Source organism: Stomoxys calcitrans, chromosome 1, assembly GCF_963082655.1.
Source record: "Stomoxys calcitrans chromosome 1, idStoCalc2.1, whole genome shotgun sequence".
NCBI lineage: Eukaryota > Metazoa > Arthropoda > Insecta > Diptera > Muscidae > Stomoxys > Stomoxys calcitrans.
In genome coordinates, this window is record NC_081552.1 from 35,881,536 (window position 1) to 35,900,972 (window position 19,437).

Below are 19,437 nucleotides of genomic sequence, written 5' to 3' on the forward strand. Positions count from 1 at the left end.
GATCTCTCGATTTAAAGTCATGGCCAATAAAAGGCGCATTTAGTAATTTCGCTGAAATTTTGGACTGTGAACTGTGTTAGACCCCTCGATAGCCTTCTTGAAAATGGCCCAGATGGGTCCAGATTTGGGTATAGCTGCCATATAGACCGATCTCTCGATTTAAGGTCTTGGCCAATAAAAGGCGCATTTAGTAATTTCGCTGAAAATTTGGACAGTGAACTATATTAGACCCCTCGATAGCCTTCTTGTATATGGCCCAGATGGGTCCAGATTTGGGTATAGCTGCCATATAGACCGATCTCTCGATTTAAGGTCTTGACCCCATAAGAGGCGCATTTATTATCTGATTTCGCTGAAATTTTACACAGTGACTTATGTTAGGCTTTTCGACACCTGTATCTTATACATTGTTCAGATCGGCCTATATTTGGATATAGGCAGCTAAAAAGACCAATATTGAACCAAAATTGTGCAGCGATTTGTATTTGTTAAACCACTCAATATCCGTGCCGAATTTGGTAGAAATCGGACCATATTTCGATGAAGCTGCTATGGGCCAACCAATGATGCACTCTTCAAAGGATTATGACGAAAAGTGGTTTGCATACATACCCGAGGTGGTGGGTATCCATAGTACGGTTGAGCCGAACTTAATGCCTTTTTATACCACCACCATAGGATGGGCGTATACTAATCCAGTCATATCGTTTGTAACACCTCGGACGGGCGGACGGATGGACAGACAGGCGGACGCACAGACAGACGAACGGACACATGGAACGGACATGGCTAGATCGACTTAAAATGTCATGACAATCAAGAATATATGAAGTCTTTGACGTATATTTCAAGGTGTTACAAACAGAATGGCGAAATTAGTATACCCCCATCCTATGGTTGAGGTTATAAAAATATTACTGCCGAACAGCAACATTTTTATACCATCCACCATAAGATGGGGGGTATACTAATTTCGTCATTCTGACTGTAACTACTCGAAATATTCATCTGAGACCCCATAAAGTATATATATTCTTGATCGTCGTGAAATTTTATGTCGATCTAGCCATGTCCGTCCGTCTGTCCGTCCGTCCGTCTGTCCGTCCGTCCGTCTGTCTGTCGAAAGCACGCTAACTTCCGAAGGAGTAAAGCTAGCCGCTTGAAATTTTGCACAAATACTTCTTATTAGTGTAGGTCGGTTGGTATTGTAAATGGGCCATATCGGTCTATGTTTTGATAAAGCTGCCATATAAACCGATCTTGGGTCTTGACTTCTTGAGCCTCTAGAGTACGCAATTCTTATCCGATTGGGATGAAATTTTGCACGACGTGTTTTGGTATGATATCCAACACTTGTGCCAAGTATGGTTCAAATAGGTCCATAACCTGATATGGCTGCCATATAAACCGATCTGGGGTCTTGACTTCTTGAGCCTCTAGAGTACGCAATTCTTATCCGATTAGGATGAAATTTTGCACGACGTGTTTTGTTACAATATGCAACAACTGTGCTAAGTACCGGTCCATAACCTTATATAGCTGTCATATAAACCGATCTTGGGTCTTGACTTCTTGAGCTTCTAGAGGGCGCAATTCTTATCCGATTGGAATGAAATTTTGCACGACGTAGTTTGGTATGATATCCAACAATTGTGCCAAGTATGGTTTAAATCGGCCCATAACCTGATATAGCTGCCATATAAACCGATCTGGGGTCTTGACTTCTTTAGCCTCTAGAGTGCGCAATTCTTATCCGATTGGGATGAAATTTTGCCCGACGTGTTTTGTTATGATATCCAACAACTGTGCCAAGTATGGTTCAAATCGGTTTATAACCTGATATAGCTGCCATATACACCGATCTGGGGTTTTGACTTCTTAAGCCTCTAGAGTGCGCAATTCTCATCCGATTGGAATGAAATTTTGCACGGCGTGTTTTGTTACGATATCCAACAACTGTGCTAAGTATGGTTCAAATTGGTCCATAACCTTATATAGCTATCATATAAACCGATCTTGGGTCTTGACTTCTTGAGCCTCTAGAGGGCGCAATTCTTATCCAATTTGAATGAATTTTGGCACGTAGTATTTTGTTATCATATCCAACAACTGTGCCAAATATGGTTCAAATCGGTTCATAACCTGATATAGCTGCCATATAAACCGATCTGGGATCTTGACTTTTTGAGCCTCTAGAGGTCGCAATTATTATTCGATTTGCCTGAAATTTTGTACGACGGATTCTCTCATGACCATTAACATACGTGTTTATTATGGTCTGAATCGGTATATAGCCCGATACAGCTCCCATATAAATCAATCTCTCTATTTTACTTCTTGAGCCCACAAAGGGCGCAATTCTTATTCGAATTGGCTGACATTTTACACAGGTCTCCAACATATAATTTAGTTGTGGTCCAAACCGGACCATATCTTGATATCGCTCTAATAGCAGAGCAAATCTTTTCTTGTATCCTTTTTTTGCCTAAGAAGAGATGCCGGGAAAAGAACTCGACAAATGCGATCCATGGTGGAGGGTATATAAGATTCGGCCCGGCCGAACTTAGCACGCTTTTACTTGTTTCCCTTTATTTCATGTTATTTCAACCCCCTCATAAATGAAGTATCAGACATTTTTCAGCAAACAACTGACTTTCTAGCAGACAACCTGCTGGCATGCAATTGCAAACATTTTGCTTGACAGCAGAACTACTGCTGCAATGGCAGCAAATCCGTCCGTCCGTCTGTCGAAATCACAATAGCGGTCGAACGCGATAAGCTAGCCGCTTGGATTTTTGCAAAGATACTTATTATTGATGTAGGTCGTTGAGGGTTGCAAATGGGGCATATCGGTTTAGATTTGGATATAGCTCCCATATAAACCGATCACCCGATTTTGGAATTTTTAGCCCATGGAAGCCTCAATTTTTGTCCGATTTGTCTAAAATTTTGCACGTAGGGTTTCGTTATGACTTGCAGCAACATCTGTGTCAAGTACAGCCCAAATCAGTCAATAATCTGGTATAGCTCGCATATAAACCGATCTCGCGATTTGACTTCTTGATCTCCTGCAAACCACAATTTTCGTCCAATGTAGCTTAAATTTTGCATATAATGTGCTCTTATGATGTCAAACAACTGCGTCAAGTACGGTTCAAATCGGTGTATAACCTGATATGGCTACCATATAAACCAATTTCCCGATTTGAATTCTTGAGCCCCTGGTAGCAGCAATTTTTATACGAATTGGTTGAAATTTTGCACATGGTGTTTTTATATGACCTCCAACAACTATGTTAAATGTTGGTCCCCACCCCCGAAGGCTCCCCAAATGGCCACATTCGGTAAAGTTTCTAGGTGGCGCTTCCTTCCTGTACCTTTTATTTGAGCCCTACATTGAAATGGTCGATATATTAGTCCTGTTTCGGTAGATTTTTAAGATGGGGACATTTCGCTCCGAATGTCGATACCGAATGTTTGTGTCATTGAAGCGCAGCGGAGAGCGAGTCCGCCAATGATGCTAAATGCACGGTTTCAAAACCAGGCGAAAACATTGGAAAAATTCTAAGTGGTGGTTATCATTCTCATTCGGAATCATTCTGTTTTGGCCTTACGAGCGTTAAAGAAGGCGCTGCGGTATGGGCCGTAACATTTTTAATCGATCCATGTCCGTCCATTCGTCTGACCGTATGTTTGTCTGTGGAAAGCTCGCTAACTTTCGAAGGAGTAAAGCTAGGCACTTGAAATTTTGCACAAATACTTCCCATCAGTGTAGGTCTGTTGGAATTGTAAATGGGCCATATCGGTCCAGGTTTTAATACAGCTGCCATATAAACCGATCTGAGATCTTGACTTCGTGAGTCCCTAAAGAGTGCAACTATTATCCGATTTGGCTAAAATTTTGCATACAGTCTTTTGTTTTGACTTCTGGGCTGACATTTTGTATGGTCATTGTTGCTTTGACCTTCAACAACCATGCGGAGTATGATTCAAATCGCTAAACATCCTGATATAAATCGCTTACAAACCCATATCCATATTTGACTTCTTGAGCATCTACAGAAAGAACTATTTTCTCCCCCTATATCCATATTAAACAAACATGTAAAAAACAAGTTCGGCCTGGCCGACTTTTGTGTATACCCTCCACCATTGATCGCACCTGATAAGTTCTTTGACTAATTTTTGTTAATAGCGGCTCAAGAAGTCGAAACGAAGATCGGTTTTTTGTGGAAGCTATTGGGTTGCCCAAAAAGTAATTGCGGATTTTTCAAAAAAGAAAGTAAATGCATTTTTAATAAAACTTAGAATGAACTTTAATCAAATATACTTTTTTTACACTTTTTTTTTCTAAAGCAAGCTAAAAGTAATAGCTGATAGCTGCCAGAAGAAAGAATGCAATTACAGAGTTACAAGCTGTGAAAAAATTTGTCAACGCCGACTATATGAAAAATCCGCAATTACTTTTTGGGCAACCCTATATCAAGAAATAGACTGATTTGGACCATATTTGGCATGGTTTTTGTGGGAGTCATAACAACACAGGTACAACATTTCAGTCAAATCGTATAATAATTGCGCCATCTAGAGGCTCAAGAAGCATAAACGGGAGATCGGTATATATGATAGCCATATCTGCTGATACACCGATATGGGCCATACTTCGCGCATTTGTTAAGAGGCATATGAAAACATCATGCGTAAAGTTTCACTCAAAGCGGATAATAGTTGGGGCCTTTAGCAGCTAATGAGATCGGTTTACATTGCTTGTCTTTAAATTTGTCAATAATTCTTCAAAGATTGCCTCTTAAAACCGAATTGCGTTAAATGACATAGCATTTCATCAAATCTTTAAATTTTTCCCCAAATCATTGTCCCCCCCAAATTTTTCAAACATATTTTATGTCCTTTAAAAATAATTCCCTACAAATGACATCCCACAATTTTCTGAACAAACATGTCAATGTTAAATAAATAATCAAAACAATTAGTCAAACGTGTGAAACTCAATTAGCAATGTTGCCCTGTGTGTCAAAAGCACCAAATTGTTTAGAAAGTTTTTTGGTTTGAACGTTTTTCGTTACAATGTAGCTGGAAACGTTTTCATGGTCACATATCGCACATGCCAATACAAGTAGAGGGATGGGGAGAATGTTGAACAATTCGTATTAAATTTTATCCATGTCATACTCAATATTAAATTTTTAATTATACATTTATTGTGTGATGCAATGCAAAATTTTCAATATGATAGTTATAATTAAAAATAATTACCACATATGAAGGGATGCTATGCTTACACATTTGTGTTGCATAATTTTGTAATCACATAATAAATGATTTTTGGGAATACATAGTTTTTAAAATAATTTTAAATGTCATGGAAAATTACCAATAAAACGAGTCACAGTGTACTAAGTTGGGCCGCACCGAATCTTATATATTCCCCCCCCCCCCCCCCATGAATCGCATTTGTCAGGTACTTTGCCCAGTATCTATAGGCAGACAAAGGATAATGGATAAAAAATGCCATGCTATTGGAACCGATTCGGGCCATACTTGGTTTGGACGTTGGAGACCATAGAAGAAGTCATTGTGCAAAATTTCATCCAAATCGAATAGGAATTGCGCCCTATAGGAGCTCAAGAAAGCTATATCAGATTACATACCGATTCAAAACATATTTGGCGCGCATGCTGAAGGTCATAGCAGAAGTCATTTGGGACCATGTATGTAGGGCATCACCCCTTTCCCAAAACACCCCCAAAGGGAAAAAAAATTTTCGACCATGCCAATATGTGGCTCAAATGAATGGTATTAGAGATTAGAAAACTAATTTGATAACCTATTTTGGGGCCATGTGTTTGGGGGACGCCTCATCGTGTAAACTCCCCCAAACCAATGGCAATATGGGGTTTAAATAAATGGCATTTGAGAGGAGAGCACGATGCTGATATTTTTTCAAGGCCAAGTGTCTGGGCCCTGATGTTTTCAGCCCCGAAAACATCCCTAAATCAGACACCATGAGAATATCGGGCTGAAATAAAGTATTTTAAGTATGGAGTACACCTTACATCCAAACTTAAATTCGTAGACCAATAAAGATATGGGATTCAGACTGTAAGTCAAGCGATATACCAAATATTTTCGTAGCATGGTATTTCACTAAAAGCTCTTTAATTGTCGAAAATAAATATTCCAAGGAAACTTTTGTGTCATATAAAATAAAAGAAAGCACAGCGAAGCGGGCCCGTTCCAGCTAGTATCATATAAAAGTCGTGGCTACTACGGCTAAATTGCAATTTGCAATTTTTGCCCATGAACATTCCACTAAGGAACAGTGGCACACTTCTCACATATCAATGAGTGCAGTCCGATTTAAGTTAAAGCTCAATGATAAGGGGCCTCCTTTTTATAGCCGAGTCCGAATGGCGAGCCGCAGTGCGACACCTCTTTGGAGAGAAGTTTTACATGGCATAGTACCTCACAAGTGTCGCCAGCATTAGGAGGGGAAAACCAATGCTGAAAATTTTTTATGATGGTCTCGTCAGGATTCGAACCCAGGCGTTCAGCGTCATAGGCGAACATGCTAACCTCTGCGCTACGGTGGATTTCACAGTAGAGCAGGCAAATTATCGATATTCGCATCATTCGATATTTTTCAAAAAAAATATCGATAACTATCGATATTATCGTTAAGTTCAGTAACTTTAAAGCAAAAACAAAATAAATACATTTCAGTCTCAAGTTCCTAGTTTTTGACAACTCAAACAAGAAACGAAAAAGAGTTCGAGGGAATATAGACAATTTGAATGGCGAACTGCCAAGCAAGCGTCCTAGGTAAAGTTATAAGTGGGCCGTCGGCCTGAAGAAACTCAGGGGCAAATCTGACTTTACCAGACCCAAGTACATACGTACTGCTGGAACGTTGTGATTTCTGCGGCAACTGCCATCACCAGGAAGTTAACGTAAAGAACCACATAACCTCGGCCCAAAAGAGGATCAATGAGTTGGCTTGCAAAGAGTGTGCAAAATTTCTTGTGACTTCCAACAACTGTGTCTATTATGGTCTAAATCGGTCTATAACCTGATATAGCTCCCATATAAACCGATCTCCCGATTTGACTTCATAAGCCCTTACAAGTCGCAATTCTTCTCCGATTTGGCTAAAATTTTGCAGATAGTATTCTGCTATGACTTTTAATAACTGTGCCAAATACGGTACCAATCAGTCTATAACCTGATACAGCACCCATGAAAAACCGGCCTCTCGATCATCCTTGTTCGGTTCCTAGAAGCTTTAATTTTTGATGGTTTGACAGAAGTTTGGTACGTAGAATAAAATTATACCCTTCAGCTAAATTAATTTTGTATAAATTTTTAGCAGAATCCATGGTGGGTTGGTAAGATTCTCCCGACCGAACTTAGAACGCTTATACTTGATTTTTTTTTATACCCTCCACCATAGGATGGGGGGTATACTAATTTCGTCATTCTGTTTGTAACTACTCGAAATATTCGTCTGAGACCCCATATAGTATATATATTCTTGATCGTCGCGACATTTTATGTCGATCTAGCCATGTCCGTCCGTCCGTCCATCCGGCCGTCCGTCCGTCCATCCGGCCGTCCGTCCGTCCATCCGGCCGTCCGTCCGTCCATCCGGCCGTCCGTCCGTCCATCCGGCCGTTCGTCCGTCCATTCGGCCGTCCGTCTGTCTGTCGAAAGCACGCTAACTTCCGAAGGAGTAAAGCTAGCCGCTTGAAAATTTGACTTCTTGAGCTTCTAGAGGGCGCAATTCCTATCCGATTTGGCTGAAATTTCGCTAGACGTATTTTATTCTTACTTTCAACAATTGTGTCAAATAAGGTTCAAATCGGTTCATAACCTGATATAGCTGTCATATAAACCGATCTTGGGTCTTGAATTCTTGAGCCTCTAGATTGCGCATTTCTTATCCGATTGAAATGAAATTTTGCACGTAGTATTTTGTTATGATATCCAAAAACTATGTCAAGTATGGTTTAAATCGGTCCATAACCTGGTATAGCTGTCATATAAACCGATCTGGGGTCTTGACTCCTTAAGCCTCTAGCGTGCCCAATTCTTATCCGATTGGAATGAAATTTTGCACTTCGTCTTTTGTTATGATATCCAATAACTGTGCCAAGTATGGTTAAAATCGGTCCATAACCTGATATAGCTGTCATATAAACCGATCTGGGGTCTTGACTTCTTGAGCCTCTAGAGTGTGCAATTCTTATCCGATTGGAATGAAATTTTGCACGAAGTATTTTGTTATGATATCTAATAACTGTGCCAAGTATGGTTCAAATCGGTCTATAACCTGATATGGCTGTCATATAAACCGATCTTGGATCTTGACTTCTTGAGCTTCTAGAGGGCGCAATTCCTATCCGATTTGGCTGAAATTTCGCTAGACGTATTTTATTCTTACTTTCAACAATTGTGTCAAATAAGGTTCAAATCGGTTCATAACCTGATATAGCTGCCATATAAACCGATCGAGGATCTTGAGTTCTTACGCCTCTGGAGGTCGAAATTATTATTCTCTCATGACCATCAATATATGTGTTTATTATGGTCTGAATCGGTCTATAGCCCGATACAGCTCCCATATAAATCAATCTCTCTATTTCACTTCTTGGGTCCCCAAAGGGCACAATTCATATTCGAATTGGCTGACATTTTACACAGGTCTCCAACATATAATTTAATTGTGGTCCAAACCGGACCATATCTTGATATCGCTCTAATAGCAGAGCAAATCTTTTCTTATATCCTGTTTTGCCTAAGAAGAGATGCCGGGGAAAGAACTCGACAAATGCGATCCATGGTGGAGGGTATATAAGATTCGGCCCGGCCGAACTTAGCACGCTTTTACTTGTTAATTTTGCAAATGACAGAACTTTGTCAAAATATCGATAGAAAATAAATAATAATCGATATTTTGCCAAAAATTTTAATGTCGATAGTACCATCAATATTTTGCCAGCTCTACTTCAAAGGCTATATCGGATGAAAGATATATAGGGGAGCTATATCTAAATCTTATCCGATTTCTCCCAAAATCAACAGCTTTTGTCCTTAGACTAAAAAAGAGACTTATGCAAAATTTCATGGCAATCGGACTACAAATGCGACATGTACCATGATCACAAGAATACATGGACAGACAGACGAACAAAGCTAGCATGCCAAATTGCAGACTTCTAGCTCTATCTGTAGAGAAGGTACTTAATGGTACCTTCATTAGTACTAAAATGTAAGGATTTTAAATAAATCACCTGCAGGCCAAATTTCAGGCCTCTTGATCCATCTGTTAAGAAAGTACCAAATAGTACCAGTTGCGTTCTAAACGTACGTTTTCTCCCGTTACCAGCACTATTTTTATACCCAGTACCGAACGATGGGGGTATATTCATTTTGTCATTCCGTCTGCAACACATCGTAATATCCATTTCCGACCCTATAAAGTATATATATTCTTGATCAGTGTAAAAATCTAAGACGATCTAGACATGTCCGTCCGTCTGTCTGTTAAATTCACTCTACAGTCTTTAAAAATAGAAATATTGAACTGAAACTTTGCACAGATTCCTTTTTTGTTCATAAGCGAAGATGGGCTATATCGGACTATATCTTGATATAGCCCCCATATAGACCGATCCGCCGATTTAGGGTCTTAGGCCCATAAAAGCCACATTTATTATCCGATTTTGCTGAAATTTGGGGTAGTGAGTTGTGTTAGGCCCTACGACATCCTTCATCAATTTGACCCAGATCGGTCCAGATTTGGATGTAGCTGCCATATAGACCGATCCTCCGATTTAGGGTCTTAGGCCCATAAATGTCACATTTATTATCCAATTTTGCTGAAATTCGGAACAGTGAGTTGCCTTATGCCCTTCGACATCCTTCGTTAATTTGGTCCAGATCGGTCCAGATTTGGATATAGCTGCCATACAGACCTATCCTCCGATTAAGGGTCTTAGCCCCACAAAAGCCACATTTATTATCCGATTTTGCTGAAATTTGGGACAGTGAGTTGCCTTATGCCCTTCAACATCTTTCTTCAATTTGGCCCTGATCGGATCAGATTTGGATGTAGCTGCCATATAGACCGATCCCTCGATTTAAGGTTTTGGGCCAATAAAATACGTATTTATTATCCGATGTCGCCGAAATTTGGGACAGTGAGTTAAATTAATCCCCTTGACATACTTCTGCAATATGGCACAGATCGGTCCACATTTGGATATAGCTGCCATATAGACCGATCTCTCGGTTTTAGGTTATGGGGCCATAAAAAGCATATTTATTGTCCGATGTCGCCGAAATTTGGGACAGTGAGTTGTGTTAGGCCCTTCGACATTCTTCCGCAATTTCACTCAGATCGATCCAGATTTGGCTATAGCTGCCATATAGACCGATCTCTCAATTTAATGTTTTGGGCCCATAGAAGGCACATTTATTGTCCGATGTTGCAGAAAATTGGGACAGAGAGTTAAGTTAAGCCCCTTCATATATTTAACTGAAATTTGACACAGTGGCTTATGTTAGGCTTTTCGACATCCATGTCGTATCGGTCAGATCGGTTTATTTGTAGATATAGCTACTAAAAAGACCAATATTTTGTTATACACAATTTAACAATGACTTGTACTTATTAGTATTTCGTCCAAATCGGAACATATTTCGATATAACTGCTGTGGGACATAAGGTATGCAATTTTCACCGGATTTTGATGAACGGTGGTTTACATATATTCCCGAGGTGGTGTGTATCCAAAGTTCGGCCCGGCCGAACTTAAAGCCTTTTTACTTGTTATTTTTTTTTCTTTTCACCCTCATGCTTTTGCACCAGATGTCCTTAAAGTCAAATTTCAAAATTCTACCTCAATCAAACCGCCCAGTGCAAATTTCACTCGTTTCGTACCCACTAGTTCAATTCACAAAGAATGAACCAAATAGTACCCATTGCGGTATTAAACGTACTATATTTCCCACTTTCACTTCCTAAATTTCTTAACCATACCTTATTTAGACGCCCTTTAAAATGAGTACAAGAACATATTTGTAGCCCTTTCCGTTTGCGCTGGGCAAATATGTACGATATCGTACTTTTTTGTACTTTTTAGTACCTAAACGTACGAATATCACCAAATCCAATCTTATACCGTGCCTTTGACCCGAGACCAACATTCGTGCATAATTTCCTGATTCTAGCTTTAGTCGTTTGGGCTTTAGCCGTTTATATATATTGTAGATGGTTATAGGGGGCGTATGATGTTTGATTTATAAATTCAATATACAATAATACGTATACATTAGGTGGGGCTATGGTAAAACCGTACGCATCAATTTCAAGAAGATTGATTTAATTTTAATGTTATAATTATATAACCTTAACAAGCCTATAACTGTTTGTTACGGAGGTTTAAAAGTCACCAAAATGATTTGATGAATAAATTACTCTATTTTATATTAAGTGATTTTTTCCTCATATATAGGCGCTTAATAAACTTACCTAAAATTTTACGATTGATAAGCAAAACTCACCTGTAAAAATAAAGAAAAAATAAACAAATTATTCAAGAGAAGTTAAAACCTTTAAGACATTTTAAAAGAATTGCTTTAAACAAATAACCTAGCAAACGTTAGAGTTCGGCCGTGCCAAACTTTTGATACCCACCACCATGGATATATTCATCACCTTATTTAATTATAACTCGGCTATGGGGTTGCCTAAAAAGTAATTGTGGATTTTTTAAAAGAAAGTAAATGCATTTTTAATAAAACTTAGAATGAACTTTAATCATATATAATAACTGCCATTTTGTTCGATAACCTTTTGCCATCTTCCTGGCAAATTTAGTATTCCACGCTCATAGAACTTCTGGCCTTTATCTGCAACAAAACTGAACCAAGTGCGATTTTATAGCCTCATCATTGCCGAAAGTTTTACCATTTAAGGAGTTCTGCAAAGATCGAAATAAGTGGTAGTCTGATGGTGCAAGGTCAGGGCTATATGGGGGATGCATCAAAAGTTCCCAGCCAAGCTCACTCAGTTTTTGGCGAGTGACCAAAAACTGAGTGCGGTCTAGCGTTGTCCTGGTGGAATATGACACCTTTACGATTGACCAATTCTGGTCGCTTCTCCTTGATGGCTGTATTCAATTTGTCCAATTGTTGACAGTAAACATCCGAATTAGTCGTTTGGTTCCTTGGAAGCAGCTCAAAATATACCACACCCTTACAATCCCACCAAACAGACAGCATAACCTTCTTTTGGTGGATATCAGCCTTTGAAGTGGTTTGAGCTGGTTCACCATGCCTGGACCATAATCGTTTTCGACTAACGTTGTTGTAAACAATCCATTTTTCATCTCCAGTTATGATTCGTTTTAAAAACGGATCGAATTCATTGCGTTTAAGGTGCATATCACAAGCGTTGATTCGGTTTGTCAAATGAATTTCTTTCAATACATGTGGTACCCAAATATCAAGCCTTTTTCACCAGCCCAAGACTTTTTATGTGATAATGAACGGTTGATTTTGGTATATTTAACTTCTCTCCTATCTCACACTTAGTTACATGATGATCCAATTCGATTAATGCTTAAAATTTGCTTAAAATTTGTCAACGCCGACTATATGAAAAATCCGCAATTACTTTTTGGGCAATATATATATACTGATAAGTTTGAAAGACGAATTATATCAGACTATATCTTCATGCAGCTCTGCTAGCTCCGATATGTCGATTTAAGACCTAAAGCTCATAACAGACGCATTTATTATACGATTTCGCTGAAATTTTTAACAGTGAGTTGTGTTATGGACCGATATGGCAAAATGCCTCATGCAAAATTTGAGCCAAATCAGAAAAAAATTGCGTCCTTTGCATGCTTAAGAAGTCAAGATACGAGATCGGTTTATAAGATAGCTATTTAAAAATATGGCTCGATATGGCCCATTTACAATCCCAATTGGTCTACACTAATAAGAAGTATTTGTGCAAAATTTCAAACGCCTAGCTTTACTCCTTCGAAAGTTAGCGTGCTTTCCACAGACAGACAGACACAGACGGATTTATGGACGGACACGGCAAAATCGACCAAGAATGTCAAGACGATGAAGAATGTATATACATTGTTGCGGCTCAGATCAATATTTCTGTGTGCTACACGCGGAATGACGAAATTCGTGGAGCCCCATGCAGTGGTGGAGGCAGTTCTTGGGTGCGTATGATGGTTATCTGTCAATCATACTACGTATACGGACCCTATTACCAATATATTGGGAATAAATGTGCATTTAACTTTAGATAAAAAATCCTCACGTTATCAAAATCCATAAATTCTGGGAAAAAAACTAACTTATTTAAAAGAATGTTCTACTGAAATGGCAAAAAAACCAGTTTATAATTCCTTTTTAAGGCTACCCAACAACCACATGTTGTTGCTTAAAATATAAAAGCTTTTATCTGTGAATATAAAATGAAAACAAAAGCAGAAAAAGAACTTTCCGCGAAAAAGGGTATAATAACCACAATCATACAGTGGGTGTTTGGTTAGTCTGCAGCCGTCAACACCTACCAATCCTAGGATGTGAGAGAAGGAGATATGGCATAAAAGCCTTGATACTATGCTGCCTTACTTTTGCATTTTGATTTAAGCTTCACAAGCAGCTATTCAACAGCCATAGAAACCCTTCTTGATAGCAGCGGCCCAAGAGATGGATAGATAGATAGATGGATGGATGGTTGGTTGGTGTAAAAAAGTGAAAGATTGTAATAAATTCGTTATTTAACCAAGCGTTGCAAACTGTAGTTCCTATGGTTTTTCTTTTACTTTAGTTTTCTTTTTTAGATTTTTTAAAACACCACAAACCACAATGTGGGTCATAGCCAGCGATATAGCTGAAGCAGCCGTTGTCTGGCTTTGAGTACAACAACAATGTTAAACTTGAAGAGCACACCAGGCCACCCCCATAATTTTAGCCACAGACATTCATTGGCGGTTTGGCTTTGAAAATGACACAGCATGGCGATACTGATGCCGTGTTTTTGCCTGTGCCGCCACCACAACCACAGGAATTGGGTCCAACAAACAACAGCAGCAAGGGTAATGAAAAACCAAAACAAAACAAATATGGTCAAACAACAACCATAGCCACAATAACACTTACACTTAAACACACACATACACACACACACAAAGAACTTACATGACTTACAGTGTAAAATTGCAAACAGTTACAAAAAGTGCAGCTGAACTTTAGAGAAAAAAACATCATGGTGGAAACTTTGGTTATCAAACATCCATTTGCACTTTCAATGAGCCCGCAACGCCATTGTGAGTGCTGCGAAGCAATTTAGTTGCCGTTTCTGCAGCTGCTGTTGGCCATACCCTGGTTTTCCGTTGTTGTTCTTCCTTTGTCAGTTTTTTTTTTCTTTTCTGCTTAAGGAAAAACCAATGTCGTTCAATGTTCCTATTTATTGTGCCATGTTTTTACTCCGATGTGCCATAGCCCTCTTTTTTTCTTTTCTATTTGTCTTGCTACGCTTTTGCTTTTGTATTTTATGACGTTTTATCCTTTAGCCAGTTCAAAGCACCAGAGAGAGAGTCAGGGTGAAAAGTGGAAACAATGCAAAAATGTCCCCATGCTACACTTATGGAGACGCACTTACCTCTACATACACAACGTACACAAAGAAACAAAAGATAGGAAATGCGTGCCCAAGCAGTCGTTTACTTTAAATCACAGGCATTGTTTGATTGGTGTGGTTGGTTGAATGGGGTATAAGCAACGTTGTGAGTATGTGGGAGCATAAAAGGATAACAGAGCTTTGCAGTTGGGCAGACATACAGCAGAAGGCCTTTATAGGGAAATGAATAAGGGTTTGGTAAAAATAAGTTAGATAAATTTTAAAAATTTTTGTAAACAATAAAATTTAGGGAAAAAATTAAAAAAAAAAAATTAAATTTTCACGTTTTGCGCTATGTTTATTCGATATTGAAATAATTCATACAATCGGATATTGTGCGGCTGCAGAATGTAGGGTTCTCTGTTTCCATAACAAATAGAAAAACAAAAACCCCTTTTTTCAAAGGTAGGCAGAATATGTGTTTGCTGCTGTTCTTAGACCGCCATTTCGATTGGCAGCACACCAAACTCATCGGTAGGATTTGTCAAAAAGGTATGTCTTCTAGGCTGAAACTATGCTCTCAAGAGTATTTACTTTCATTAAAAATTTTAACTAATCATAAATTTAAAGGTTATGGTATCCAAAATTAAAAAAGCAATTAAAAGCATGCTAAGTTTGGCCGGGCCGAATCTTCTAATCCCCTTCACCATGGATCACACTTGTCGAGTTTATTTTCCGGTATCTCTTTTAAGGCAAACAAAGAAAAAGATTGCTATGCTACTGGAGCTATATCCAGTTATGGTCCGATTCAAACCATAATTGAATTGAATGTTTCAGCCAATTCGGATAAAAATTGCGTCCTTTAGAGACTCAAGAAGAAAAAAGAAGGGGGGTCGGTTGTTATTTAAAACGTTTGTTGAAGATCATGGGAGAAGCCGTTGTGCAAAATTTGTTTAAATGACAACTATATGAAGTTATAAACCGATTTGAAGCATATTTTGCACAAATGTTAGAAGTCGTGCAAAATTTCAGCCAAATCGGATAAGAATTGCGCCCACTAGTGGCTCAAGAAGTCAAGATTAAAAATCGGTTTATATGGCAGCTGTATCAGGATCGCAACACTTCGAAATATTGATCTACGATCCCTTAAAGTATATATACTCTGGATCGTCTCTCTGAGTCGATCGACATTCTGAGTCAATCAAGACATGTCCTTAGCCTTAGTTTTCACCTGATTTGGCTGAAATTAGCAACAAGAATTTGTATTATGAATTTCAACATCCACGCCAAGTATGATCCGAATCGCTACTTTAACAGATTTGCGGATTTGAATTCTTTAACCCTTAGAAGCCTTAATTATACCCACCACCGAAGGATGGGGGTATATTCATTTTGTCATTCCGTTTGCAACACATCGAAATATCCATTTCCGACCCTATAAAGTATATATATTTTTGATCAGCGTAAAAATCTAAGACGATCTAGACATGTCCGTCCGTCTGTCTGTTGAAATCACGCTACAGTCTTTAAAAATTGAGATATTGAGCTGAAATTTTGCACAGATTCTTTTTTTCTCCATAAGCAGGTTAACTTCGAAGATGGGCTAAATCGGACTATATCTTGATATAGCCCCCATATAGACCGATCCGCCGATTTAGGGTCTTAGGCCCATAAAAGCCACATTTATTATCCGATTTTGATGAAATTTGGCACAGTGAGTTGTGTTAGGCCCTTCAACATTCTTCGTCAATTTGGCTCAGATGGGTTTAGATTTGGATATAGCTGCCATATAGACCGATCCTCCGATTTAGGGTCATAGGCCCATAAAAGCCACATTTATTATCCGACCTTCGACATCCTTCGTTAATTTGGCTCAAATCGGTCCAGATTTGGATATAGCTGCCATATAGACCGATCTCTCGGTTGAACAATGACTTGGACTTCTAAGCAGTTGGTCTAAATCGGATGATATCTATAGAGCTGCTATGGGGCATAAGGTATGCATTTTTCACTGGATTTTGACGAAATGTGATTCACATATATACCCGAGGTGGTGGGTATCCAAAGTTCGGCCCGGCCGAACTTAACGCCTTTCTACTTGTTTATCCATAAGCAGGTTAAGTTCGAAGATGGGCTATATCGGACTATATCTTGATATAGCCCCCATATAGACCGATCTGCCGATTTAGGGTCTAAGGTCCATAAAAGCCACATTTATTATCCGATTTTGCTGAAATTTGGGACAGTGAGTTGTGCTACGCCCTTCGACATCCTTCGTCAATTTGGCTCAGATCGGTCCAGATTTGGATATAGCTGCCATATAGACCGATCCTCCGATTTAGGGTCTAAGGCCCATAAAAGCCACATTTATTATCCGATTTCGCTGAAATTTGGTACAGGGATTTGTGTTAGGCCCTTCGACTTCCTTCGTTAATTTGGACCAGATTGGTAAAGATTTGGATATAGCTGCCATATAGACCGATCCTCCGATTTAGGGTCTTAGGCCCATAAAAGCCACATTTATTATCCCATTTTGCTGAAGTTTGGGACAGTGAGTTGTCTTAGGCCCTTCGACATCTGTCTTCAATTTGGCCCAGATCGGTCCAGATTTGGATATAGCTGCCATATAGACCGATCCTCCGATTTAGGGTCTTAGGCCCACAAAAGCCACATTTATTATCCGATTTTGCTGAAGTTTGGGACAGTGAGTTGTCTTAGGCCCTTCGACATCTGTCTTCAATTTGGCCCAGATCGGTTCAGATTTGGATATAGCTGCCATATAGACCGATTTCCTGATTTAGGGTTTTGGGCCCATAAAATGCTCATTTATTGTCCGATGTCGCTGAAATTCGGGACGGTGAGTTAAATTAAGCCCCTTGACATACTTCTGCAATATCGCACAGATCGGTCCAGATTTGAATATAGCTGCCATATAGACTGATCTCTGGATTTAATGTTTTGGGGTCCGATGTCGCTGAAATTTGAGACAGTGAGTTTGGTTATGCTCTTCGACGTGCTTCTTCAATTTTGCCCAGATCGGTGTAGATTTGAATATAGCTGCCATATAGACCGATCTCTCGATTTAAGGTTTTGGGCCCATAAAAGAGGCATTTATTGTCCGATTTCGCTTAAATTTGGGACAGTGCTTTTAGTTAGGCTCTTCGACATTTTTATGCAACTTGGCCCAAATCGGTCCAGACTTGGATATAGCTGCCATGTAGACCGATATCACGATTTAAAGTCTTGGCCCCATAAAATTCGCATTTATAATCCGATATCACTGAAATTTGACAAAGTCTTATGTTAGGCTTTTCGACATCCGTGTCGTATGTGGTTCAGGTCGGTTTATTTTTACATATATCTACTGTACTTATTAGTATTTGGCCAAATCGAAACATATTTTAATATAACTGATATGGGACATAAGTTATGAATTTTTCACCGAATTTTGATGAAAGGCGGTTTAGATATATACCCGAGGTGGTGGGTATCCAAAGTTCGGCCCGGCCGAACTTAATGCCTTTTTACTTGTTTTCACCTGATTTTGGCTGAAATTTGGAACAAAAATGTGTGTTATGATTTTCAACATCCAGGCCGAGTATGATCCGAATCGCTTTAAATATACCCCCCATATAAACCGATCCCCGGAATCGATTTCTTCAACTCTCAGAAGCCTATATTTTCACCTGATTTGGCTGAAATTTGGCCCGAAAACATATCTTATGACTTACAACATCAGTGCCAAGTTTTATCCGAATCGGTCAATATGGTGATATGGTGGGTCTGGCACACAGACACTTTCCCCCGAAAATATTGGGTTGCCCAAAAAGTAATTGCGGATTTTTTAAAAGAAAGTAAATGCATTTTTAATAAAACTTAGAATAAACTTTAATCAAATATACTTTTTTTACACTTTTTTTTCTAAAGCAAGCTAAAAGTAACAGATGATAACTGACAGAAGAAAGAATGCAATTACAGAGTCACAAGCTGTGAAAAAATTTGTCAACGCCGACTATATAAAAAATCCGCAATTACTTTTTGGGCAACCCAATAGCTATCAAATTCGTTCTTTACTCCCAAAAACCTTTCATTTGAGCCCCATATTGATATGTTCGGGAAATAAGTGCTTTGGGGTTTACCCACAAATACTTGGCCCCAAAACTAGGACACCAGTTTTGGGGCCAAGTATTTGTGGGTAACAACTCTCAGTCTCATATTGTCATGATGGATCAAATATCCTATTTGAGGTGTTTTAAGGAGGTTAAGCGCCACCTAAACACTCTAACTAAAAATTTTAATTTTTTTTCCTAATCTACTCCGAAATTGTTTTCATTTAAGTCCCATGTAGCCATGGTTGGCGAATATGGTCATTTGACGGTTTTTGGGGGTGGGAACACCGCCCACTACATGGAATTTTTTTTTTTGCCATTTTTATGATCTACTCCCTTTCATTTGAGTCACATATTGACATGAGTGCCCATATATGTCAGTTTGGGAGAGTTTTGGGGTTGGGGCGGCCCGCTGAGTACTTAGACTCAAATTTCAATATAGTATTCGTATTCGAATTCTTCTCTCCAATATCTTTCATCTGAGACCCATATTGTTCCGATCGGTCCACCTTTGATTTTGGGTGGTATTTTTCGGGGTAACGGAGAAGGATGCGCCCCCTTCCGATATCGAAAATTATATAGCCAATGTTTTCTTCGAAGCCAACCTTCACAATCTGTGAAAATTTCATGACTATTGGTTCTGCTGTTTTTGAT

At 39.0% G+C, this 19,437-nt stretch overlaps 1 protein-coding gene across 4 annotated transcripts in view; it reads right to left on the bottom strand.

Annotated features, from left to right (window-relative positions):
• Positions 1 to 19,437, bottom strand: part of LOC106092414 (protein phosphatase 1 regulatory subunit 16A) — a 562,806-nt gene that overhangs the window by 277,991 nt on the left and 265,378 nt on the right. Inside the window, exon 4 of one of the 4 annotated variants that reach the window (XM_059370796.1) lies at positions 11,552 to 11,583. The exons of the other annotated variants lie outside the window; for them this stretch is intronic. The gene's annotated coding sequence lies outside the window, so the exon portion shown is untranslated. The remainder of the gene's footprint in view (positions 1 to 11,551; positions 11,584 to 19,437) is intronic. 4 annotated transcript variants of the gene reach the window in all.